General features: G+C 34.3%; 1 protein-coding gene and 1 long non-coding RNA gene across 10 annotated transcripts in view; one reads left to right on the forward strand and one right to left on the reverse strand.

The window, feature by feature from the left end:
• The window catches only part of RALYL (RALY RNA binding protein like), a 711,785-nt gene that overhangs the window by 223,728 nt on the left and 460,681 nt on the right, over window positions 1-27,376 (forward strand). The gene's annotated exons all lie outside the window — the stretch shown is intronic.
• On the reverse strand, window positions 606-26,206 carry LOC134363600 (uncharacterized). Its single transcript, XR_010021760.1, has 3 exons — window positions 26,117-26,206; window positions 21,600-21,711; window positions 606-752 (listed from the first exon to the last, which is right to left on the reverse strand). It is a non-coding gene; the product is annotated as an uncharacterized LOC134363600 (long non-coding RNA).

Raw genomic sequence — 27,376 nt, forward strand, 5'->3', positions numbered from 1 at the left:
ACTATGTCCAGACAACCCTTTAGGCCAAACTTAATTTAACAATGTGTGCATCTAAATTTTATGTACATGTGTATACCTAGGTGTTTATTATTCCCTCTTTTCAGAGAGATTGTGAATTTCCAGGATTTAGGAAGTCCAAGTATATTTCCTGTTGTGGCTCTGACATGTAAACCCACTTTGAAAATCAATTTGACAACATGAAGCTGTGTGAGGGTGGTGATGAAGATGAGAGCAGTGATGGAAATAAATTTTTAAAAATTCCCTATCTTCTGCTTGGTTTACTACATAACATTTGGGACTATAATATATTTGAATATATTAGGTAAATATATTCAAATATATTCTGGATCAGAAAGTGCTGGATAAGTGAAAAATAAGAGGTGGCACTTCTGGGCATTTTCTTTTGATATAATATCACCATTTAAAATAAACCATTTACACAAACATATGCATACAACCTCTTACCCAGGAACATCAAAACTGAATACTTAAATTAGGTTTATGTAATCAGGAAACATTTTGACTACCATAGGCCTGAAAGTCTAAGGCCTGTTAAAATGAATAAAATACCAGTGTTTTCGAGAAGCATTAAAGAACCTCATGCATTCGGTGTTTGCTGGAATTTGTCCCTTTTGGCATTGAAAGCAGATGATGGGTGATTACACTGTCAAAGCTTCTAGTTCTCAAATATAATCTTCAAAGGCGTGTCTGTGCAGACATGGGCAGAATAATTTTAATAGACCATGAAACATCTGGAAACAGAAAAGAAAACTTGTATAAGTAACACATGAACATTGCTGGTATTTTCGCTTGTATTCTCTCTCTCTCTCTATACACACACACGCACACACACACATATATGAATTTGTATATATCTGTAGATCGATGGATAGATAATGGAGAAGTATCCTCTTAGACAACAATCTTGGTTATTTTTCCTCCTTACGTGATGTTATGGCACATTTCAAACTTTCTTTCATTCTCTGTTTTCGCTCTTTTAAGTGTCCTCCAACACATTCTTCTTTATTTAACAGCTTTATTGAGATATAATTCACATACACAAATTAGCCATTTAAAATGTACAATTCAACGTTTTTTAGTATTTCAAAGTGTTGTATGTTTATAACCATAATCAAATTTAAGACATGTTCACAACCCCAAAAAGAAATTGTGCAACTCTTACCTATCTACTTCCAGTACCCCCATCTCTCTCTGCCCTAGGCAACCACTAATCTATGATTTGTCTTTATACAGTTGCCTATTCTGGACATTTTATATAAGTGTAATCACACGATATGTGATCTTTTTGTGACTGGCTTCTTTCACTTAGCATATCATCCATGCTGTAGCATATATCAATACTTCATTTATATTTATGGTCAAACATGTAATATTCCATTGTATGAGTATTGCATATAATGGTAGGATGGAATGTCTCCAACCTGCCATTTCCTTATCTATGGAATGTGAATGATAATGATAATACAGCATGGGTTTAGTGCAAGAGTGAAATCAGGTACTGCATGAATGGCACGCAAAAGAATGCTTGGCAAATGAAAAGGACTCAATACTTATTAGTTATTATAAACTTAATATTGTTCTTTCAGTTAGATATATCAGATTGTTTTTACAACCTGGTCTCCAAAGTAAATTTATACATCTGCTTATACATTTTTAGTGGTAAATCCCTCTAGTGGTTTCTTGTCTTGCTTTTGAACATAGCTGGTGGTACGAAGACCACATCACTATACAACTTGCTGCTTTTCCTCATTATGGCTAATAGTTCCAGAGTTTCAAAAGAATGCAAAAGTAGTGATTTTTTAAAAAAACTTCTTATTTATGGTTAATTTCAAATATGCAAAAGTAAAGATAATGATTGAAGGAATCCCCATGTACCTATCAGCCAGATTCAACAATTATTCAGATTGACAAACAATGTTAGGATAAACAATTTGCAGTGATAATGAAACTATCTTGGCTTACTTCTGAGCAGGTTCAGGACCCCATGCACTTTTACATATATCTTGATGTAATAAACTTCTCTGTGCTGCTGTATAATGTTTAAGGATGTGGTTCTGTCATTAGACATAAGGGCTGGGGGAAAAAAATTCTCTGAATATAGAATCAGCTTTTACTGGAAAATAAAAGTATCAATGATAAGCTTCTAAAATTCATTTAATTTGCAAAACTGGTGCTGTTAAGAAAACATGTTGACACATCTTTCACTGGGATAATAACAATAATAATATTAGCTATAATTATTGATTGCTTACTGTGAACCAGGCTCAACATCATCTCATCTTAATTCTCACAGCAACCCTATTAATTAAGTAGTACTATAATTATCATTATATAGATGAGGAAGTTGAGGTTTGGTAATGGTAAATAAATTGTCCAAGGCAAGTGGCAGGATGAGAATATAAATTCAGAACTGTTGCTAGAGGACATTCCTAACCACTATGACCTCTCAAAGCATTTTGTAATCATTAGCCTAGTAATCCAAGAATAAGAATGCTATGAAACATTACCTTATTTAAAAAGAAAGTTTTTAATGTGGTTATCATTTTAATTATACCTATAATGATATTATAAAAACTATATCATTCAGGCAGGGCCAGCTGCTGTACTAATAGGCCCCAAATGTATGTAATAGCACAGTAGTTTCTTTCCTCTTCCTATAACAGCATGGGGTTATATGAATAGGTGTACATGGCAGCTCTCCTCCATATAGTCATTCAGGACCCAGGTAGGTTGAAGCTCTTTCTGGCATCTTGAAAGAAAGAGGTGAGCAGCAGGTAAATGCTATTTGCCAACAGGAGACTTTATTATCTGTGGAATATTCCTGGTCTGTCTGCATGTGATTCGATGAATTTTTGTACTGTGTCTCACCAGAAAATATCATAAAAACTACATAACAATTTATAGACCAAAAGGGAGATGTTTCATGAACAAAAAGCTCTTTTGTATAACTCGTGTCTGTATACATCTCTTAGAAATCTCATGTTAAATCTGGGCAAGAGTCAATCCTAATGTGGTCCTAGACTTTTCCCTGCTTTGCCTTGCCTAATGAGGACTGATATTGGAAATTATTAGTAAAGTTTGATGTTGGATAAGATCTGTGATTTTTGTGAATCTGATTTGACAGTCCAGGGTTTCCCAGTTTGACCTGGTGGGAGTGAAGGAATTCTTCATTCTAGTCAATAAAAATGGAAAAAAGCTCATAGAAGGACTCAGAATTTAATGGGACTAGCAAGGAAAGGGTACGTAATACTTCCTCTGGCATTTCATGTCTGGAATTTAGCCATATTTCAGGAGAACCTGGGAAATGCAGTCCAGTTATGTACCAAGAAAAAAAAGGAAAACATGGATTTTGGTGACTTGCTATCAGTGTGTTAAAATTAGCAATGAGTAGTTATGATTTGTAAAGATGAACATGTTAATGATACTGATTCAATCATCACGTATTGTATACAAATACTGATAGGCAACTCTGTACCCCATAAATATGTATAATCAATTATGTTTCAATTAAAAAATAAATTTTAAAAACTCATAATAGCAAAATAACAAAAACATTTTGTAGCATCTTTCTTCAGAACAGTAATATAATCATAGCTTGCATAGACCAAGTGCTCACATCATCTCCTTTAATCCTCACAACAGCTTTATGTGTTAGAGATCAATATAATCACTTTATAGATGCAAATTCAGAGGCTTAGTGAGGTTATACACATTACCTAAGGGCACAAAGCCAGTATGTGGCAGGACCAAGACAGGGACATGCTTCTAACTTCTGTGTACTTTTCAAAGCACTAGTAGTCATCACTCAAAAAATCTAGGAATAAGAAAGCCATATACATAGGTTGCCAAATAAAATATGGGACAACAATGTTATATGTGAGGCATATTTGCATGTAAAAATCATTTGGTGTTTACCTGAAATTTAAATTTAACAGGGTGTCCTGTTTTTTTATTTGCTAAATTTGGCAATCTTACATATGGGATTACTGTGTAAAGAAAAAAAAAAAAAACTAGAGGTTATGCGGTAACCTTTTAAATTAATGTTTAGAATACTATCACCCTTGAATGCTTAGCTTGGAGGTATAATTAAGTGTAGTCATCCTCACATGCAAAAAAGTAGTGAGATAATTATCTCTTGATTATATGATGGGGAAAAATGTAGGCGTGACTTCCCTAATGGGGTACATGACCAGGATTGGAAACCATGTTCACCCATCCCTTGATCATGCATAATATTGTATAAACTAACTTTAATATCAAATACTTTAACATTTGAAATCACAGTTGTCCCTTGGTGTCCATGGGGGATTGGTTCCACGATCCCTATGGATACCCAAATCCACAGATGCCGAAGTCCTTTATATAAAATTGGGTAGTATTTTCATATAACCTATACACATCCTTCTGTATACTTTAAATCACCTCTAGATTACTTATAATACCTAATACAATTTAAAAGCTTTGTAAGTACTTGTTGTACTCTATTGTTTAGAGAATAATGATGGAAAAAAGTCTGGGCATCTGGGCATGTTCAATACAGATGCAATCGTCCTTTTTTTCCCCCTGAATATATTCATTCCGTGGTTGGTTGAATCCACAAATGCAGAACCCGTGGATATGGAAGGCCAACTGTATTTTAAATTGCTATCAAAGTAGACTGCTGTGTTTTTATTGAGTTCCCAGTTACTCATGTACAATATATATCATTTTATCCATTATATATACAAAGTTATTTCAATATTGTACTGTGTACTATAAGATAGATAGGTGAGCATTAACACTAATATATCTCTGATTCTTCACAATGTGTACATTTTATTATCCAAACTAGACATTGTTGATGGGAAAAGGGATGTTCTTAATAAATACTCAAGGATAACAGCTGAAAAATGGGACAGCCCAAGGAAAATTGGGACAACTAATCACTCCAGTGGGCCACCTTATTTTAATATTTTGGATTATGATTTTAGAAGAGGAGAGCTATCATAGCTCATTTTAAATAATCTTATTTTATGGATCAAGAAATCTGAGGCCTGATGAAAATATATAATTTATTCTGTATATTAGTGATTGTCATTCAAGTTAATGGCATTTTTTTTTTTCTTTTCTTTTCTTTTCTTTTTTTTTTTTTTGTGACCGGTAAGGGAATCGCAACCCTTGGCTTGGTGTCACCCACATGGCGCTCAGCCAGTGAGTGCACCGGCCATCCCTATATAGGATCCAAACCCGCGGCCTCGGCGCTCCCAGCACTGTACTCTCCCGAGTGAGCCACGGGGTCAGCCCTGACGGCATTTTTTAATGAGGAATGATTGATGTGACACTTTTCCCAGCATTCACTGCTGTTGTATTGGACCAAGATTTTTATCTTCTAAAACAATATAAACCTCAGCTAAGGTTCCAAATAATTAAATCTTAATTAGCAAGAGATATCTGTGCTAATTCTTTTAAAACACAAATTCATTTTTTCTAAAGCTAGTAAGAATTAAGTACATGTTCCATGAAGTTTTTTTTAATTTTTTTCTTAATATTTCATGTTTTAGTGCAGGATATCACTTTTTTATTTTACTGACTCTATGATGTTGTAAAACAAATGTATGTCATTATGTGGCCAAGAATGAAACTGAACCAAAACATGGCCAGGGCACCGAATCTCCAAGTCTTCCATTAATATGGTCTCTGGTAAACATAATGAGCAGAAACATATCTTCTTTGGTATTTTTAGAGGTAAATATTTTCACTTGGAATTCCTGCATTATTCTTTGAGTGCCTACTATATGCCAGATATAGGTTTTTAATTGTTAAACATGAAACATGCTCTCAGATGACTTAATTACTCCCAATTTATGTGTATTTAAGCTTTCTCTTTTGCTCACAATAATGTAAAAGGAAAGTCTTAAGTGATGTAAAGAATCTGCACTCTAGAGTCAGACTGCATGTGTTCAAATCCTGCTGCTAACACTCTCTAGCTTATGAAACGGGAACAAGTTTTCTAACCACTCTCTTCATCAGTGTTATCATCTGTCAAATAGGATTTATGACTTCATCATTTTATAAGTAAATGATTTAATTAATATAAAACACTTAAAAAAGTGTTTCTGTTATACATTAGACCCACAATAAATGTAGGTTCTCATCATTGTTCTGATTTCTTTTTTTAAAAAATAGATCCCTCTTTTCTTTTTCCTGTCATTTTTGGATTCTTTTTATCAAATATAAACTTATACACAATAAACCAGTTCAAATAACAAGACATCATTGTTTACAATATGTAGTTTTTTTTATTTATTGTTAAGGTCAAATTCCAGAGTAGAATGATACCATTTAACCTGGTATAGTGACATTCTATTTTTTGAGCATTCTATTGATAAGAATGAAGTAGGAGTTCATTTTTTGCCTCAATTCCCAGCTTATGATATATGAGTACATACAAAATGAGAAAGGAAATAAGCACTAGGATAAATCTAGTCTTAGTAAGTTATGGCTTTTTCTTCTGAAAGTGGAAGATGTTTCTTTTTTCAAAAGCATCCAAGATCAATAAATGATCTTATTCTAGATTTAGAAAATATGATAATGCATTTTTTCAAAATCTACTTAAAAATACGATATATACAATATGCATAGGAATTTGGTAATAATCAGAACAGAGTTTAAAAAAATACATATCTTGTTCTCAGAATGAGCAAATAAAATATTAACACTTGATTATTTCACGATATTATCATTAAGAATATTTGCTATAAAGTCTGAATTCTCCACTGTCATGCCTGCACTACAGAACATTATTAGCAAAAATGAAAAAATCTTGCAGGTGAGGTTCACTATCCATGAAACTTCAGAGTCAGCTTAGCTCTCAGCCGATGCTTCACCCTCTTTTTTGATTTTCTTTTTTTAGTGACTCAATTTTGTAGTCTTTTCAGTGGCTTTTCCAAAATTTCATTATTCTCTGTTTCAACACACTGCTTCTATCCCCTCTCCTTCCAAGGAGTGCGGGATGGAGTGATCTCGAACCCATCAATATGGGGAACACTGAACTCTGTTTACCGTTTTTTTCTGGTTTTGTTCTTAGAATAAGCAGCTCAGTTTAAAGGTTTTCTACCAAGGGTCTGTCTGCCTCAGCATGTCACCATCATGAGGATCAATTGAGATAATCATTTATAGTAAAGCAGTTGGCACAATGTGAGGCACATACTAATGACTAGTATTTCTCTTTTTCACTATTTATAGTGGGCAAAGTTCAACCACGGATTATTTGTTTAAATACTTCTATTTCAGTGAAACTGCTTGCCTTTGAAAAGAAGATATTTTTCCAACTGTTGAAAATGGCCATATGTCTTCCAATATCCCAAAATTACTAAATAAATTAGCGATTAGAAGCAAAGGGGTAGGATCCAGACTACCTGAGCTCAAATCCTACCTTTGTTAATTAAAAGCTGTATGACAATTGTCCAGACATTTAAACATGCATCTGTTTCCTCATTGGTAGGTTATAATAGAATCTATCTTCAGTATAGCAAAGAGGAGAAAGGCTCTACATATGTAGAATGCTTAGAAGTGCCTGGCATATGCTAATCACTAAAAAATGTTAGCTATTATTAGTTTTTACAGTATTCTGCATTCATTGTTTAAGCAAATATATATTAAAACCCTATTAAGTGCTAATCAATATGTTTGGTTTTAGAGTACATTGGCAATTAAAATGTATTTCTTATTGTCTAGAAAAGAACAAATGTTAATCAAATAAATACAAAGATGCAAATAAATGTACAGTTAAATGTATATAAAATCATATAAAGAGCTGTGAAGGAGTGTTGTGTGGTCTGAGGGGAATTGATCAAATCTGGAAAATCAGTCAAGCTTGAGATTTTAAGGATGTATGGGGCGTCACTAAAATTTTATTTTTAGTTTTTCTGATAGTGATAATGATTTATTTTATGAATATAATAGAAGCAAAATTGTAATCTGTGCTCCTTACCAGAAAGTTCTCTTAGATTCTTTTTCTCTCATAGATCCTAGATTGTCCTTTAGTAAGGGAAGTGGGATATTTTTGGTCTAGGGAGATTTTACTGTGTGTTTCATTTATATCACAAGTGAATTGTGAATCCCAAAGGCATTCACATTGTAAAATGATATTAGGAGTTGGGAACTGAGGTCTCATTTTTACTCCTTTAATAATCTCCTAATTATAGATTTCTTTTCTTTGAATTTCAGCCTTTATATTAATGATAAAACTAATCTGCAGTCTTTCTGAAATAACTTTTATGCTAAAAGCAATTAGGTAGATATCTTCTTGACTCCTTAGAGAAAAAATAGATTTAGATATGCAGGAAAAGCTTTGTCATTAAGGGCCCAGGTAACTACACTCCTGTAACAGTTAATGGCACAAGAAATTCAGCTCAAGTAGGGGCATTTATAGTTTGTAGAGCTAGGGCTGGGGTCTGGTTCTCACAGACCCTGCAAGCCCATTCACAAACCCTTCAAATGCAGGTCTATGAGCTAGATAACTGGCAAAAAGGTCCTTGGAGCTTTGTTTGCAGTAGTAATAGTCTTTATTCAGCACACACAACACTAGGAGCCAAGCAGTACAAAGAGAAACTCAGAAACTCCAAAACTCAACTGCTACTGGCAAAGTCCAAAGAGAAACTGAAACTGAGCAGCTGCCAGCAGAGTAAACATGCTCTATTCTTAGACCAAGCTCTGTGGGCCAGCCTGCTTCACAAACTCAAGAACACACAATAGCAATAACTATAAAGATACATGGGTCCACGTGCACACCAACTCCACCCACACAACTTGTTTACAAAGAAATGTCCAGGGAGCCTGACTAAATTATCCTTTTTCCCCACATAGCTCAAAGTAAGAACATTTGACCTGAAATTCCAAGGTGCACTCAGTAATTGGTGAACTTACCAAGGGTTCTGAAAGCAAAGCCCTATGGTCTTTGGAGGATAGACAGCAAGTTTACTCAAAAGAAAGAAAAGGAGGAAGTGAAAAGAAAATAGAGAAGCAGCAAAAAAATAATAAAAATTTTGCTAAAGAAATGTGTTTTTCCTTTTTCACTATTTTATAATATAATTTTATATATAACTAATAATATAAATACTAAATATATAATTATATACATAATTGAAATGAAAAATTTCTGGTTCTTCAAAATGCTTTGTCAACATTATTTAGAGCTCTCACAACTGGTGATATTAAGATCACTGAGATCAACTTCTGGGAATTTAAAAAATGTAGGTACTTTTAAAAAATTTAACATTTTCTGTTTTCTTTATATTTTGTACAATAATTTCATTAATTTAAAATAATTATAAATAATCATTACATACATTTATTTAAAAACTTTTTGCTTAATTAGAGAAAAGTAGATGTTATTCTGAGTGGACACTATATGTTTACTGATGTAGAAAAAAAAACTTTCCTCTTCTTATCAGACACAGCTATATTGATATCCAAATTCTATATATTTAGATATAGTTTTGGATGAGCAGTTTAATTTTATTAGACATTCTAACATCTTTCATTGTACGTTTTGCATATGAAAATCATATAACCTTACCTTGTTTTTTAATGATTTTTTAGAACATATGTTTTGTAGAAAGCCTTATATTTAAAGTTGTTAAACACAGTTGATCTTCAATTAAAACATGAATAAAAGTGCAGGTTGTTATAACTTCTACCTTATGCTTCACTTGAAGTAAAGGAGATGTGCATAAGGTTTTATATGAATTAGTAGATAATCTTCATCTTACAAATGATTTGCATATAAAATGAGGGCTGTTATAAGAAGTTCTTAGTGTAACCAAGATCAGTTTCTTGTTTCCTATTTAAAGTCATGAACCAAATCCTTTTCCTTTTCTTCATCATTAAGTCTATAGCATAGATTTTGCTGGCTGCCATATTTTATTATTTTAAATCTTATTTTTTTCCTTGTATGACATATATGACAGAGGAGTTTTCTATTGTTGAAAATCTCATTACCATTTGCTAGTTTTGTTTGTTTGTTTGTTTTAATGTAACCTCAAACCCATTTTGTTAAAATAGAGGAATCTAAACATGGAGCAATAAAAGTGCATGCTTAACATAACTTCTAGTGGGTTCAAAAGAAAAATAGTCTCAAAATCTTCCTCCTATTTGGTCCACCATGAGATTTATTATTTTCTCATCTCTCAAGTTGATAATATTTTAAAACATTTGTAAATTTTTGCTATTTTTATTAACTTTTGGTCCCTTCCTGATGGTCATTCTTCTATTTTATCCATGTTGCACTAATATGAATTTCCTGAGAAAAACTATGCTAAAAATAGCCTCTTTTACCATATGTGACTGTGGCTCAAAAAGTTTACTTGCATCTGTGTTTCAATTGACTAAATATCTTTGGTTTCTTTAATGGCAGGTGAAGGGAAATAAAGAGGTAGACCAAATGTTTTAATTGATTGGTGCGTAACATAGTTAGATCATTTATTATTCCTATGTTTTGTGCCTTCCACTGTGATTTTATTGCTTCTAAGATAAATGATTTTGAACAATAGTTTATGTGCAGATATATTTAAGATTAAACTATCAGCATTTATTATATAATTAAAATATTAATATTTTAAAAGAAATTGCTGTAAGCCATTTTACAGCTGCAAGTGAAGTTTTCTAATATCTGAAAAGAAATTGTTTCTGTTCATTTTTCTGTTTGCATTTTTTCATGGCTTGCTTGTGTTTATACCTTATTTTTTCTCAAAATCATGAAAATGTTGCTCTGAAAGACACCTTAGAGGTTCTACTGCAACCCATTTATACAACCCAGAAAGCATGGACCAAGAGGGGTAAATGTTCTGCTTTTGTCAGTAGTTTCTCACTCCTGGATATGTGAGGCAATCATTTGAAGTTCTTGAGACACAACACCAGACCTCTACCTTTGGCAGCACTGAAATACAAGGTTTAGGGTAGGTCTTGGGCATCTATGATTTCTAAACCACAGGTGATTGTAATGGACTGTCAAGACTGAAAACATCTAATTCATGCATTTAGTCTTCCTGAAATGATATAAGGATTCATATGGTTTCTTACTAGCAGAATTGGAATTAGAATTGGGCCAGTTGATACTCCCTTCACTATAGTATCTTGTCTCTGTTTTCAAAAGAATGGAAGTATTCTATTTGTAGACACATTTTTAGTTAACCCAGAAACCTGATAACCTTTTTCCTTTTCTGGATTCACCAGCCATTCTGCATTTCTGACAAAATTATTATTAAACTTCTCTGTGCCTCAGAGGCACTAATTTTTTATTCAGTCAATATTTATTGAGCATTTATTCTGTACCAGATGCAATTCTAGGAGCTGGAAATACAGAGATAAGCAAAATTGTACCCTGTACTGGTCCTCGTTACACCTAAGATCTACTGGGCAAGATAGACATTAAATATCATGCAGATAAATGTAGGATTCCATGTGTGATAAATACAGTAACCAAGGGAGCTAACCTAGTCTGTAGCAGGAGTGGGAGTGGATGAAAGTCCAGGGGCAGGTGAGGCTTGCCAGAGAAGGTTGCATTTAGGAGAGATTAAATAAGCAAAGAAGCTGAAAAATGACTCCCATATGAACAGAGAAAAGTAAAAGCGAAGGTTTGGTGTTTTCAAGGATCCGAAAGAAAGAAAGGGAAAGCAGAAAAGGAGATTATCACAAGTATTTGAAACATTTTTCATGTGTTACTCCTGCCTCTGTATAGGTAATATATCACTTTTGTAAAAGTTTGGTTTGCTGAAAGCCACCAAAATTAAGATGACCATTTCCAAATTTGCTTTGTTATGACAGTCCCACTATTGTGACTGTCTCAGTACTGTTCCAGGTTTGATTATTAATAGTGACAGTTTTGCTTTCAAGTATGGTCTGGTTTGGATTATAAATTTTATGGTAAGCCTATCTAGAATGAAATCCAATACTGTTTACTCAAATATTAGACCAAATTACAAAGAAAAGAGTACTGGTGAATGCATAACCTAGGAAAGTGCAGCCTTCTTTCTTACCATTTTGCATAATTTCTTGCTATATATAAGCTATCAAATAACTAACCGACATTTTTACTTCTTTCCTCCCTTCCTTCCTTTTCTTTTTACTTACAAAGTGCAACAAAGCCAATATTTATTGAATGTCTACATGATGCATGGCCCAATGCTAGGCAATGAATGTACAATAGTAAAATAGGCAGGAATAGAACAAAAAAGGGGAAACAATGAATTTGAGGAGGTGTTCTGAGAGGGCATGAGAATAGCTATAATAAGAAAAAAATATTTTTAAAAGTACTATTGGAGACTGGTTTCCTTTATTAAGTATTCAAAAATATCAAAAGAGTCTTTTCTTCCTGATTATTCATGCCCCAAAACCCAAGAGGCCAATTGGACAAGGCAAGACCCTCCTTGAAGGGTAGAGGTTAGAAAGTCCAAATGGGCTTGTTATAATCCCATTTGTTTATTTTTTTCTTTTGTTGCTTGTGCTTTGGGTGTGTGATTCATAAAGTCTTTGCCCAGTCCTACATCCTGAAGTGCTTCCCCTATGTTTGCTTCTAGGAGTTTTATAGTTTTATAGTTTCAGGTCTTAACTTAAGTCTTCAATCCATTTTGAGTTGATTTTCGTATATGGCAAGAGGTATGGGTCTAGTTTTATTCTTCTTCACATGGATGTCCAGTTTTTCCAGCACCATTTACTCAATGTATGTTCTTGATGCCTTTGTTGAAGAATAGTTGGCTGTAAGTACTTGGGTTGATTTCTGGGTTCTCTATTCTGTTCCATTGGTTCATGTGTCTGTCTTTATACCAGTACCATAATGTTTTGGTTACTATAGTTTTATAGTATGCTTTGAAGTCAGGTAGTGTAATGCCTCCAATTCCCCCCCCACCAGGATTGCTTTGGCTATTTGATAGTTAACTCTGTACCCCATAATGTGTACAATCGTGAAAATGCCCATAGTATCCAAAGTGACCTACAGATACAAAGCAATCCGCAAGATATGGAACCAACCTAAATGTCCATTGATTGATGACTGGATAAAGAAAATGTGGTATATATACACAATGGAATACTACTGTGCCATTAAAACAAAAAATGAAATTCTGCCATTCACAGCAACATGGATGAACTTGGAGAAAATTGTGTTATATGAAATAAGCCAGGCACAGAAAGAGAAATACTGCATGTCCTCACTCGTAAGTGGGAGCAAAGGAAGGAAGGAATGAAGAAAGGAGGAAGAAAGGAAAGATAGGTCACAATAAACACTGTCACTTCAAGTTCTGTCAATAGCTGATTGCACTTGCCAAGCTACCACCCTGCCGCCCAGCGCACACATGCAAATCTCGCTTCCTAACTATTGATGCTGCAATTTCATCCCATTGTTGTGTTGGTCAAGTTTCCAGTGAACCTTTTGAGTGACAGCCTTCCAGTGGAGTCAGAATAGGATATCAAGTTTAATAATTATCTAGAGAGAAAAGTTTCAAATTGGTTTTGCAACATTGGACAAGAAGCTGTTTAAGAATATGTAAAAGTTAACATCACAAATTTGCAGTAGCAGTTCTAATAAGCTTCTCAGGATAGTACTAGAAAAGTAAGTTATTAGATTAAGTCAGTTTATGGATGATGGTACAGGTGCAGAATGGGGGAAAGGAGTTGAAAGGGGTGGAAAGACAGTGAGCTCCAGACAGAATAAAGGAAGCAAGGAGGTGAAGCCAGAAGTGATGACAGACAGTGAGTCTGCTAAAGCAGAACAGAGTTGACGGACATTGACATCAAAGGGGTCAAGGGACACTAAGGTGCCTTAGTGATGGCATAAATTATGGTGAATAGGAACACTATAAGCCACAAAGCAAAGTCCTCCATGAATATACAAGAGGAACACAAGAATGAATACAGCGTAACACAGCTGGAGGGCAGTAGCCGCAGGGAAGGGAGGCAGAACTGATACACTGGGAAACAGGAATGGATGCTCCCAATATCTTCTTTGCACCCCAGCATTCCTACATGCAGAGTTGGGAAGAAAGCAAAATCTCTTCAAGAGACAGTTGCAGAGGAAATTATGTATTAATAAGAGAACTAAGTTGTACTTGGCACAAAAAAAGTGTTGGAAATTGTGAAGAAGACATTAAGACATGTTTACTTAGGAGGCCTACTTAATATTGAAATGAAGTGCCAGGTGATAAGATGCAAAAAACTGAAAAATGTCAGCACTGTGAGGGAGGTAAGGAGAACATGTGAAACAAGAGGTCAGTTTCTGGAGGAAGACAGACAATCAACTGGATTTAAAAATATTAATGGCATTATAGGTAAAGTGTGAAGACTATGTTCAAGGTCCCAGTGAATAAAAGTTCTAGTTAAGTACTGAGTTTGGAGTTTATAGACCCTAAACTACATTCTAGCAACACAATGATTCATTTCTCTTTTTTTTGGGGGGGGGGGGGGTGTAGGGAGTTACTGATGTAAAGGCAAAGAGGAGATAAGATAGTCAATAAAAATAATCTCTGTATTTATACTATCATTGATGTTTTAACTTAAAAAAGGAGGGGGAAAAGAGCACAGCTATTCAATTATTCAATTAGGGTCTTTCTTCAGAATTTTTCATCCTATTTTTCATCCTTCTACTAAACTAATTCTAGTCAGATACTGGCAGTACCAGACATCAAACAGGTTAAATTGTCATTAGACATTTTAACACTAGCTAACATTTACTGAGTGTCTAACATGTGCCAGGCACTGTGCTGTGTGTTTTATATGAATTGTATTATTTTATTGCCCTAAGAAGTCTATGAGAAAGGCTTTTCTATTACCTCCATTTTACAGATAGAAAAGCAGATATATAGAGAGGTTAAATAATGTGCCCAAGGTCCTGTAATAAGTAAATATCAAAGTCAGAATTCAAGCCTAACCATTCTGATTCCACTGTATGAGAATGTCTGTATGAGACACCACAGATCTTGTCAAGCATGACTACTTGTGGACTCCAATCAGGATATGAAGAGGTCAGCAGTTACTTGCGTATCAGTTACTTGTGAATATTTATGTTCCCAGATTTTGTTTAAACTGCTTGATCATTCCACGTTGAGTGACTTGGGTGTGTGGAGGAGGGGGAGGAGGGAGACCTTATGTCTTCAAGAAGGTGCTTTTACTGAAAAAAAAAAAAAAAAAAAAAAAGGAGCAGAATAGAAAAGACAAAATTCAGCTGATGTCCTGAGACACTGAATAGAATTTTTAAAATACTTGCTAGGATTTTAATACTTTCCCGGTTGAAAAGTGCTAGGGTTCTCTGGAATTGGGAAGAAAAGAGAGAATTGGAGAAAGGAGCAATATGAATATAAAGTGTACTTCTGATGTATGTCCTTGTCTTGCCTGTCTTCTCTTCCCTGAGATAACCTTAGGAGGGAATCCAGCATAAAAGGATCCCATACCCCATTCCCAACCTGATATCTGAAGATAGTCATTGCACATTTTAGTGAGAAAAATAAAAAGAGATGATTATGGTCACAGCAATGAAGAATATGGCAAACTTATTCCACCTATGAAAGCACACCATAAAAGGAAAAGACATTAGGACTAGTTGTCTCCGTTTGCTTTTATAATACTGTCAACTCCTTCAATTTAGTTTCAACCCAAATCAAAAGCAGTGCCATCATCAAAAGAAAATAGTCCATGTTCTACAAGAGGATTTTCCCAGCATTTTTCTTCCATCTGCAAAATACTGAGTATTATGATTTGGACTTTCTATTTTTCTAATTTATTTTTTGAATTAAAACATAATTGGCTGTACATATTTATGAGATAGTTAACTATCAGTATTTGTGTACACGATGTGATGATCAAATCAATATTATTATCATATTCATCACTACATATTGTAATTATTTGTGTCCATTACTCAATTACTCCCTAGCCCCCTCAACCTCCCCCTGTCCCACCTCTAGTAACTATTTCTCTCCTTCTGAAAGTTCAGCATGACAATTAAATCTGGGTTTGGTTGCTACCATTCTAACATCTGTACAACATCTCTTGGGGGCATTGGAACTGGGAAATAAATAGTATATATAATCCAAAGTACAGAAAAATTCAGGATAACAGTTATGCTATGTCACCTTATGTTATGTCACCCTTATGTCACCTGTGGCTGAAAATCTCTCAGATATCCCCTTGAACTGAGATCCAGGATGATTTTACTAATTTTATGTTTATATTTTAAAATAAATTTTATTATTTATTAACTTATTTTAGTAACTTACTTATTGTGTGTATTTAAGGAATATAACATGATATTATGAAGTACATTTAGATAATAAAATGATTGCTATAGTGAAGAGAATTAGCCTATCCATCATTTCACACAGTTACCAATTATTTTTTGTTCTTGTGGAAAGAGCAGCTGAAATTTACTCATTTATCATGAATCCCATATACAGTACAAAGTCATCACCTGTAGTCCTTATGGTGTCATACATTAAATCTCTAGACTTGTTTATCCACATATCTGCTACTTTGTATCCTCTAATCTACATCTCCTCATTTCCTTTCCCACCCCCACTCCTCATAACCACTCCTTTGTTCTCTGTCTGTATAATTGACTTTTTAAAAAATTTCACATATAAGTGATACTATGCAATATTTTTCTTTCTGTCTCTGGCTTATTTCGTTTAGCATGATGTTCTCCAGGCTATATTGTGGCAAATGGCAATATCTTTTTTAGGGACAAATCAATAGTGAAAAAACAAATAACCCTGTTAGAAAAAAATGGGCAAATACTTGAATAGACATTTTTCAAAGAAGATATAAAAATGGCCAACAGGTATATGAAGAGGTGCTAAACATTATTAATCACCAGCAAAATACAAATTAAAATCACTATGAGATGACACCTCACACCATTAGGATGGCTATTATCAAAAAGTCAAAATGACAAATATGGAGTGGGTGTGCAGAAAAGGGAACTCTTGTACACTGTCGGTGGAGATGTGAACTGTTACAGCCATTATGGAAACTAATATGGAAGTTTCTAAAGAAATTAAATACAGAACTAACCATATGAGCCAGCAATCCCTCTTCCATGAATATACTCAAAGGGAATGAAATAGCCAGATTCTAAAGATACCTGCACTCCTCTGTTTATTGTGTCATTATTCATAACAGCCAATAGGTGGAAACAACATAAATGTCCATGGATGGATGAGTGCATAAAGGAACTGTGGTACACATATATGAGTTTACTAATTTTAAAGGCCCATTTTCTAAGACAAAAACCAAAGGGGCAGTTTCATGCCAGATATTCAAAAGGAAAACTAGCAGGTGTGTACATGGGAGAAGACCGAATGTGAAAAGGCACTTTGGCATGATGGAATGTACAGTCATTTGCCTCAGCTGTTGCAATGATTTCTCAACTAGATTCTCAGTTCTCACCTCAGCCCTCTAGTCCATTTTCCACACTGCCTCCAGATCCTTCTCTGTGTAAAGCAAACCTGTTAATGGCATGTTTCTGTCATTCTTTATATTGGAGTGGTTCTCAAATTTAAACTTAAGTCATCTGAGGAATTTCATGAAAGGGAGATTTCTGGACTGCATCCTACAGATTTAGATTGCGAGCTTGCCCCATTAATCTGCATTTCAATTAAGCATTCTGTGTTTCTTTATTGCTACTACTCCAAAAAATCACATTTTGAGAAAACAGTGACCTATAGAATGATATCCAAACATATTTAAATATTTCCAAGTAAAAGCCTTGTCATAGTCCATTCTTTATCTTTTTTTTACCACTGTCCCTTACCCTGTGCTTCAGCCATATGTATTACTTATCTTCCCAGGTTTTCTCTCTTCTCTTTGCCTTTCAGTACACTGTATTGTTCGTTTTGCTTAGAATATCTTCTGTTCTCCTGTTGTTGTCTGAAAAGCTTTCACCGAGTCACCTAGCCAGGTTAAGCACTCACTCATCTGCCACTCTTACTTCTTCATAATTCTTGTAGTTTTCACATTGCCTTGTAATTATCCGTCTTTCCCCTTCTCACCACTCTTTCTTTCCTGCTTAAATTTCCTGCTTTGACTTCCTGCTTTTACTCTTTAAAGTAAGCAATTGTATTGGTCTCTGTTTTAATCCCCTGTGCCTGCTACTCTGCCTAGATAGAGGAGGCATTAAACCGTTATTGCTAAATCAATGGGTCTGTCTTCAAATCTGTATGTCTCAGATTCCTCATGTGTAAAATAAAAATTGTCAGCGGGAGTTTTTTCTCCAAACAAGGTTTTATTGATCTGGATAACACACACACACACGTGCACACACACACACACACACACACTTGCACACACACACACACACACAGTGGTTCAATATATTTTAAGTTTATATCGAAGCTATTTTAAAATGAAGAGCTCTATAGAATATATAAGTTCTTCATTAATTAATTATAGATTATTTGTATCTTGAAACTGATTTTTCTTTCCTAAAGCTAATAATATACTAAAAAGATAATCAAGGTGGCCAGATAGTCATTGATCATGAGGGCTTTCGATTCTGTATTAAAACTTCCATCACCTCCAAGGAGTTTCCTATGTCTCTTGGCTTCATCCTAACATAGGCTATGAAAAATTGGTTTCAATTCAGATGTAAGATTTAGATAATTTACCTTCCTTTGTCTTTTTTAGAGTAGGGCTGGTCAGAAATGGCTCATTGTTACACAAAATCTTAAATACAGAGTTCTTGTTGTAAGTAGATTTAGTCAGCCTCAATCCAATTAAAGACTTCTCTTCTTAGCTTGACCCTTTGTCAATGTCTTTCCCCATTGCTTCCAGAAATTAAATTAGAAATCTTTCTATAATATCTCTATCATTCTATCCTTTATTTTTATTTGCTCCCACACACATGTTCAGCTGCACACAGACACACACGTGCAATATATTCTGCAGATGAATAAACTAACACATTCATAAATTGAGAAGTTACCTTTTACAATGTAATTACCATGGTGTCCTCTCCTCAAAATCTCCTAATTTATCAAACTCAATATTCAACGTGAAATAAAGTGTTAGTTGTAACTATTAAAACATTACGATGTATAATTTATAAACCACCTTTAAGGAAAATAGGCAAACACCATTTTTAGGGGGGAATTGCATGTTCAATATTTCTTCTTTTATACATATTCTTGGATTTATTTTTACATGAAAGTTTATAGTTTTGGTTTCTTCATTTCATTTGTTTTAAGGTAATTTATGGCCACTTTTTCTTATCCAACCAAAGCCAAGCAAAACAAAACAAAACTCAAACCCCTTTTGATAGGGAAATGCATAGTGCCTGAGTGAGAGGTGTGGGAAGGGGCAAGGAGGAGCATATTCTATGGTTTAATGCTCCAGGCTCACAAAAGCGTGGTGTTGGAATGGTAATTGGATTTCTGAGCATTGCTTTTGAGAATAGACTGCTTAAATCATTGAAAAGGAAATCATTGCAGAAAAGAAGCAGGGAAGAATTGCACAGGCTGTTTGAGTACTTACAAAATAAGAATAACATAAGGAACAATGAAGAACTGGTTTAGTGCTGTTGAGATTTGACATCTTTAAAAACTTGATATTGTAAGCTGCAGTTTTGATCTTTATTCCTTTGTTGAATAAAACCCCAATGCATTTTGGACCAGTACTTTAAATGAGAGCTGAAATAAATGAGACTTTTAAAATGCTTTTAGAGAAAAAAAAAAAAAAAGACATATTTTCCCAAAGTCTACATTATACTTTTGTATAAAAAACATATATGGACAAGTATACATCTTTATTTTTAGTTTGTTACACGTGTTTGCTGCCAAGTCAGTTGAATTGCCAGTCTTAAAATGTTAGAAGATTCTTATATTCCCAAACTTTCTTGTAAATAGTGTGGCTGGCACACAGTAAGCTTTCAAAAATTCTTTTGTTGCTCTATGGGAGACTTGAGGGGTTGGGGCAAGGGGTGGGGATGGGACTTTAGGTATCAGCCTCTTAAAATATACACTAAATTTCCCATCAGCAATTTTAAACAAAACATTTTATCTACTAAACAAAGAGTTAAGGCACGTGTCACAGCTGCCTTTCAACTTTACCTCTCTAACACCTTGTGTACAATAAACATGAGCAAAACTTTCACCTTCAGGTAATTTACATGTATTTTACCCTCACCCACCACCCCACCCCCAAGTTTTAACATTTTGCTCTGAAGGAAGCAGAAGGAAACAACAAAAGATACAAATAGATTATCTACAAGAGTTTGGTGGTCAAATTGGTTTTTTTGTTTTTTGGGGTTTTTTTATGGAGAAATACAACAGAAATTTTTACCTGTTCCTATTAAATTTGCCACAGAAGGAACATTTGTTGAATGAGTACTCTGTGCTAGACAATTTAGTAGTTATCTTAATCATATGTTTAATATATTCCTCAAAATAACCTTTCCTTTATTTTACAGTGAGAAAATGAAAAATCCAGATAGATATAAAAATTCCTTAGGGCCACCATAGCTAGGATTTCAACACAGTTCTGTTTGATTCAAATGCATTTTTCCCCCTCTATCATGCAGTCATTTATTTTAAACATTAGCTCTATTTGAAGACAATTCAAAACTATATAATTGTATTTGGGGAATGTTCATACATTCATTGCTTTCTGGACTTCCTTTTTATTTCTGTACTCTGTTGTTAAGTTCAAATGCAGATGTACTCTTTTCTTTGTTCAAAGAGAGGAAAGAAAGTCACTTACACAGTGGCAATGTGTAAGGACTAGAAAAACATTCTTATTCTGCACGTGATTCCTAGCTTTACAGAGACAATAAGAACGGCTGGGAGAAAACCAGTGAGCGTCAGTGGCTTACTCTAGTGTAAAATGTGAAATGATTTCATGAAAGTATTTTCAGGAAGGAAATTCTAGAAATTAGAAGCTTCGTGTTTAATCTATGAACTGTCATTCCAGGTCAGGATTTAAGTGCATAAATAACCAGCATTAGAGAGTTACCCATTTGAAGCAAACATACAAATATGATTTTCCGTTTTTCTCATAGAATATGTTTGTGCTGCCTTTTTTTATCAAAAATTACTCAAAGGTATAAAATAAAAATCATTTGGCTATGGCAAAAGCCATGTTATTTATAAAATTGCAAAGCACAAGATATAAATGTACTTTTTAAAAAAAACAATAATTGTTTTGAATTTTTTAATATTGTGAACACTTTATTTATTTTAAAATATTCTTTACTAAATAGCTATAGACTATATGAGTACTTTCAAAGCAGGTTATGGTGGTGAGGAAAATCTTCTTCTAACACAACCTTTAACAGGTTAATTTGACTTATTTCTCACTGTCCCCTGAGACAGAACAGTGCTGCCACACCATCGAGGCTGCACAGCAAGCAGAAAGAGTGCAAGCTCCAGAGTCACATGGCTGGGCTTCATGCTGTCTCTTTTACTTCCTGTGTGATGTGAGATTTGTCACTGGGCCTTCCTGACTTACTATAAACTCCTCTTTGGTAAAGTAGGACACTAAGACCCGCCTCATAAAATCTCAAGGGGAATTAGCTGACCGTGTAGTAATGTAATAATTGTAGCCAGCATAGTACTTACAGTGTGTCCACAATCTTCTCAGCTTTACAAAGAAGGAATTAGCATCCTTAGTCCTCACAACCATCTTATTAGACGGGCTCTGTTATGCCTCCTCCCTTTACAGATGAGAAGACTGTGGGGCAAGAGGAGGATGTCAAACAGAATAGAAGTATCAGAACCAGTGCAGAAAGCCAGGCATTTTGACTCCATAAATTGTGCACTTGGCCAATATACTGTACTGTGCTGACTCTCACTACTCACGACAAAGTCAGGACTTTTTTTTTTCTCAGTGGCACATAAGTCTATGAAAAGCTGTTCAAAATCATGAGTCATGAGGAAAATGCCAATTGCTACAACAATGAGATATTACCCTACATCTGTTAGGATGGCTATTATCAAAAAACAAAAGATGTTCTTTCTGTCTAACCTGAATTTTGTATACTTTGACCAACATCTCCCCCACATACACATACGCAACTACTCTAACCCCTGCTAATCAACATTCTACTCTCTAGTTCTAAAAGATCAACTTTTAGATTCTTCATATGAGTAAGATCATGTGTATTTGGCTTTCTGTGCTTGGCATATTTCACTTAATATAATGTACTCCATGTTGTTGCAAATGGCAGGATTTCCTTCTTTTTTATGACTGAATATATAGCACATTTTCTTTATCCATTCATCCATTCATAGACACTTAGGTTGATTCCATATCTTGGCTATTGTGAATAATACTAAAATAAACATGGTAGTGCAGATACCATGGTAGTATACATCTGACAAGGGATTAATATCTAGAATATACAAGGAATTCAAATAACTATATGGTAAAAAATATAATGATAACCCAATTAAAAAATGGGCAAAGGAGATGAACAGACATTTTTCAAAGGAAGACATACAAATAGCCAACATGGACTTAAAAAAATGCTCAACATCACTAGTCATCAGGGAAATGCAAGTTAAAACCTTATTGAGATATCCTCTCATCCTAGTTAGACCAGCTATAATCAAAAAGATTGAGAATAACAAATGCTGGCAAGGGTGTGGAGAGAAGGGAACATTCCTGCACTGTTGGTGGGACTGTAAATTAGTACAACCATTATAGAAAACAATATGGAGTTTTCTCAACTACGGAAAGGTCTACAATGTTATCCAGCAATCCTACTTCTAGGTATTCACCCAAAGAAGTGGAAATTATCATGTTGAAGGGATACCTGCACTCCCATGTTCATCACAGCTCTATTTTCAATAGCCAAGATATGGAACCAACCTAAATGTCCATGACTGGATAAGGAAAATGTGGTATGTATACACTATAGAATACTACTCAGCCATAAAAAAAAAAAAAACAATGAAATTCTGCCATTTGCAGCAACTGGATGAGCTTGAAGAATGTTACATTAAGTGAAATAAGCCAGGCACAGAGGGGTAAATGCCACATGTCTTCACTCTTATAGAGCTAAGAGAGAAAGAAGGAAGTAAAGAAGGACCACAGTGGTGCATTGGACTTGCAGAAGGAGAGAACATACGTAGGGTTGCTGAGGGTGGAAGAGGAGAGGGTGAGGGAGGCCGGGAGAGGTTGGGTTGGGGACACTGGGAATAATTGCAGTTTGTTGTAATAGGCATGCTGGCAGTATTGATCTGACCATCACATCTTGGGCACAGGTAGTGATGGTCAGCTTTGTACCCAATAAATATGCATAATCAGTACAAAAAAATTTTAAGTACAGTAAAGAAAAGTAGATCACATACTCCCCCCAAAATAAAAAAATAAAGAATGAAAACTTATTTGGAAATAGGATCATTGCAGGTGTTATTAGTTTAGATGAGGTCATGCTGCAGTAGACTGGGTCCTTAATCCAATATGACTGGTGTTCTTTTAAGAAGACGGTGTGAACACATCAAAGAAGATGTCATGTGAAGATGGAAGCATAGACTGGAGTTATGCAGTTGCAAGCCAAGGAACACCGAAGATTTCAGGCCATGACCAGAAGCTAAAAATAGGCAGGGAAAGATTCTACACAGAGTCTCCCAGGGAACATTGCCCTGGTGACACCATAATTTCAGACTTCTGCCCTGTAGAACTATGAGTCAATACATTTCCATTGCTTCAGGCCACCCAGTTTGTGATCTTTTGTTATGGGAGATCTAGGAAACATATTTATATTCATATTTAATATACATTATATAAAATTGTGAGCAGTATCCAGTACAATAATCACTCAAAAACATTTGTTCTTATCTTTATATAGGTTAATAGTGTTTGGAAATCTTTTTTAAAAAAAACAAACTACTCTTATATATAATTTTCTAAAGTTAAAAATCTAAAACCTGTGATATTCTTGTATATTCCTTCAGGAGACAAATATATGTCTCTGTTGATATAGATGTTCCTCTTCACTTCAGCCTAGTAGCCAGTGTTCCCAGAACTCGCCATTCATAACTTCTGTCGTGGTTATAATTTATGGCACTCATGAGTGCTTAGTTCTACATTGCCTGGTAGTATTTACTTCATATGTGTTATTTTCTTTCTGTATTTAGATTATGAATTCTTAGAAGGCTAGTATTATATTTTATGCTTTTATAGTTTTGTAAAATACTTGTCATCCAAGAATGATGTACGTGCATGGTATATAATATTATATATTTTTAAAATTTTATATTATGTCAGGAACTATTATTTCAACCTTGGGTATTCATATCAGAAATTTATATGTGGGCATTGCAGAAAGGTATATTAGTTGTTATTAGGGCAGCCATAACAAAATACCACAGACTGCATAGGGTAAAACAACAGAAATTTATTTCCTCACATTTCTGGAGACTAGAAGTCCAAGATCAAGGTTGGTTTCTTCTGGGCCTCTCTCCTTGGCTCTCCTTGGCCATCTTCTCTCTCACATGTTCTTTCCTCCATGCCTGTGTGTGTCCTCCTTTCCTCTTTTTGTACGGATAACAGTCATATTGGAGTAAAGTCCTCCCCAATCACCTCATTTTAAATTAATTACTCCTTTAAAGACCCCATCTCCAAATACAGTCACATTTTAACAAGGGGTTAGAACTTTAACGTATGAATTTGGGAGGATATAATTCAGCCCTAAAGAGAAGGCATGAATAGCTTGCTCTGTAGAGATTTTTAGCTGAAGAGCTACCTAGCTAGAAATATTTGAAAGTATGTGAGGTAATGGATATGTTAATTAGCTTGATTTAATAGTTTCACAGTGTACACAAATATAAAACATCACATTGCCCACTGTACTTCAAAAGGTTTGTGGAGAAATGGAATTAAAAGATAATATGATCTGTCCGTGAACTTTTTGAAGTACCCTCGTATATGCAATTTGTATTTGATAACTATACTTTGATAAAGAAGGAATTAAAATGGATTGCTACCACTTTTCTTTAAAAACAAATTTGAAGAATATTAGTCAGATAATGTTAGTATCAAAGAATATTATTATCAGTATTGTTTTTCAACATGGTAATTTTCTTGAGGTAAAATAAGAATATGTATTTTTACTTTGAAGGATTTGAGATTTTGTCTTTGTTGATGTTTATTTTGTTGAAATACCTGATCGAACTGGCAATATAGGTTTTGATTTGAATATAGTAATCTCTGTTATTTCAAGCAATAATACCTAAAAAGTAGTGAATGGAAAGGAGATAAACTGACACTCTAGCACACTAATAAGACCATTTCAAGAATGTGACATGACATCTTTAATTGCTTCGATCGGCTTTTAGATGGCAATAGAAGGCATTAGTCTCTTAAAGGATGTACTGTCTCTATTTGAGGGACTTTGAAGAGTGAAAAAACAGCTACTGTGGAAAAAAGAAAGCTTTTACATTCTTTGATGTGTAGGATTCTGTGATTCTAAGACTGTGATTATTTCTCTCTGTACCAGAGCTTACTAGCTTACACAGATATTAGAATTCATAGCAATATGTAATTCAAATTTATTTCTGTACATGGGAAGGGAATGCGATTCCATTCTGTAAAAATCATCTAGTGTACACATAACATTATTATTCTATTATTGGTAGAGATGTTACAAATCTTGGATGAAAATTTTTCTCAAAGTGCAAATTTATGCTGCTAAGTATATTGATTCAGAACAGACATACTCTGAAAAGAACACTAAATAATAATGTGTGGTTTTCAGAATTTTCAGAAAAAATAGAAGAAAAACTAGTCAGAAGGGCTTTTTTAATGGACTCTAGGTACATACATTAATATAAGTAACTCTAAGTTAGTGATGTGCCACAATCACTTTTTACTACCCACAGTATATAACAAGATTGGATTATGTGAGGTGCATTGCTTCAAATTTGTCATTTTTTATCTCAGCATATCATAGACCCTACATTTTCCTCGTTTTCCACCAGGGTAATCATTACCACACTCACCAGAGAGACTGAGGCCAGCCTCTCTTCCCTGAATACTATCAGCCCTTTGTTCTAGAACTGGCCTTTTCTTTCATTTCTGAAAACGAAGCATCAGACTGTTTTCAGTCCAGGATCCAGTCTTTCCTACTCACCCTTGGCACGGTATCCCCTATATTCACTCTCTTGCAGTTATCCTGTGATGGAGAGGCAGGATTGGATGGAAAGACTGCTTTCTTCTCTAGAAGAGTAGTTGTTGTAGATTAAAAATGTCCTTCCAGCAGTCATAGAGTTATTTTTATTCCATCTTGTTCCCTTTTCTATGACGTGTCCTCCTCAGTGTCCTGGTAGGTATGTCCCCGTTTTATGATTACATAAGGGTATATCTAGAGCTGGCCAGCTCATTTAAATAGTAATTTCAAGCCTAAGAATACATAATAGAAACAGTGGCACTGTGATATAAGACTTTCTCAATATGTACTTTGGTATAATTATATTTTTTAGTTTCTTTAGTATTATCCTTTTTGAGGAGTACTTGATCCTATAAGCTATATGTGTCATCTGTAGTTCTGTTTTCAGATTTTTTTTTTTTCTGCATCATGGAGGCTAGCCTAATTATGATTGATATTTCACTGTTTTTCATATATATGTGATTTTATTTTGCTCACAATATCCATTGATCTGTGCTTCTGATTTTAATAATTAAAACACAGATCACTGTACTAGCATTTTCTTCAGCCAAATTTAATAACTTGTCAGATTCTTATGGTCATACTTAAGACAAATGTGTTTGCAAGTGTGATAATAACTTAGATTTCTTTGTAATTAAAAAATCATTTGATTGCCTATGCTAAATTTATACTTGACAATCTTTCACTGATGCATACCAGCATTCTTCACTATTTAGCCTAAATTTCAACCCTTTTTAACTAGTGTAATGTATAATAATATGTGCAGTCATAATTACTTTCAGAAACAAAATTTAATTCAGTATAAGAGTGTACCGGATTCTTTGTTATATTACAATTACTCATAGCATCTCCATGTTATTTTACATTTATAAATCATTATAATTAAGGCAGAATGTAGGAACTTACTATGGAATTTTATGAGAGAGAAAATGTTTTTACTCATTTCCTGCAAGTGAATTTAGATATTAGAGTTTGAGGCAGGTGATAATTTGGAGTCTTCAGTTGGCTGACACTGTTGATATATATTTTCATAACTTTGTGTGTACACTGACTTTTTTCAAGGACAAAAAAATGTGTATTTGTTAATGATTACAGCAGTCTCTCTTATGACATCTAAAATTTTGGCGTGTGTCTAATTCTGTAAGAGACAGAGCAAATTCTGTTTTTTTTAATGTCACTGTCTTCTGAGAAATGGAGATAAAAACTGTTTTTAGTCCATGTAGT

Source organism: Cynocephalus volans, chromosome 15 (assembly GCF_027409185.1).
Source record: "Cynocephalus volans isolate mCynVol1 chromosome 15, mCynVol1.pri, whole genome shotgun sequence".
Classification (NCBI taxonomy): Eukaryota; Metazoa; Chordata; class Mammalia; order Dermoptera; family Cynocephalidae; genus Cynocephalus; species Cynocephalus volans.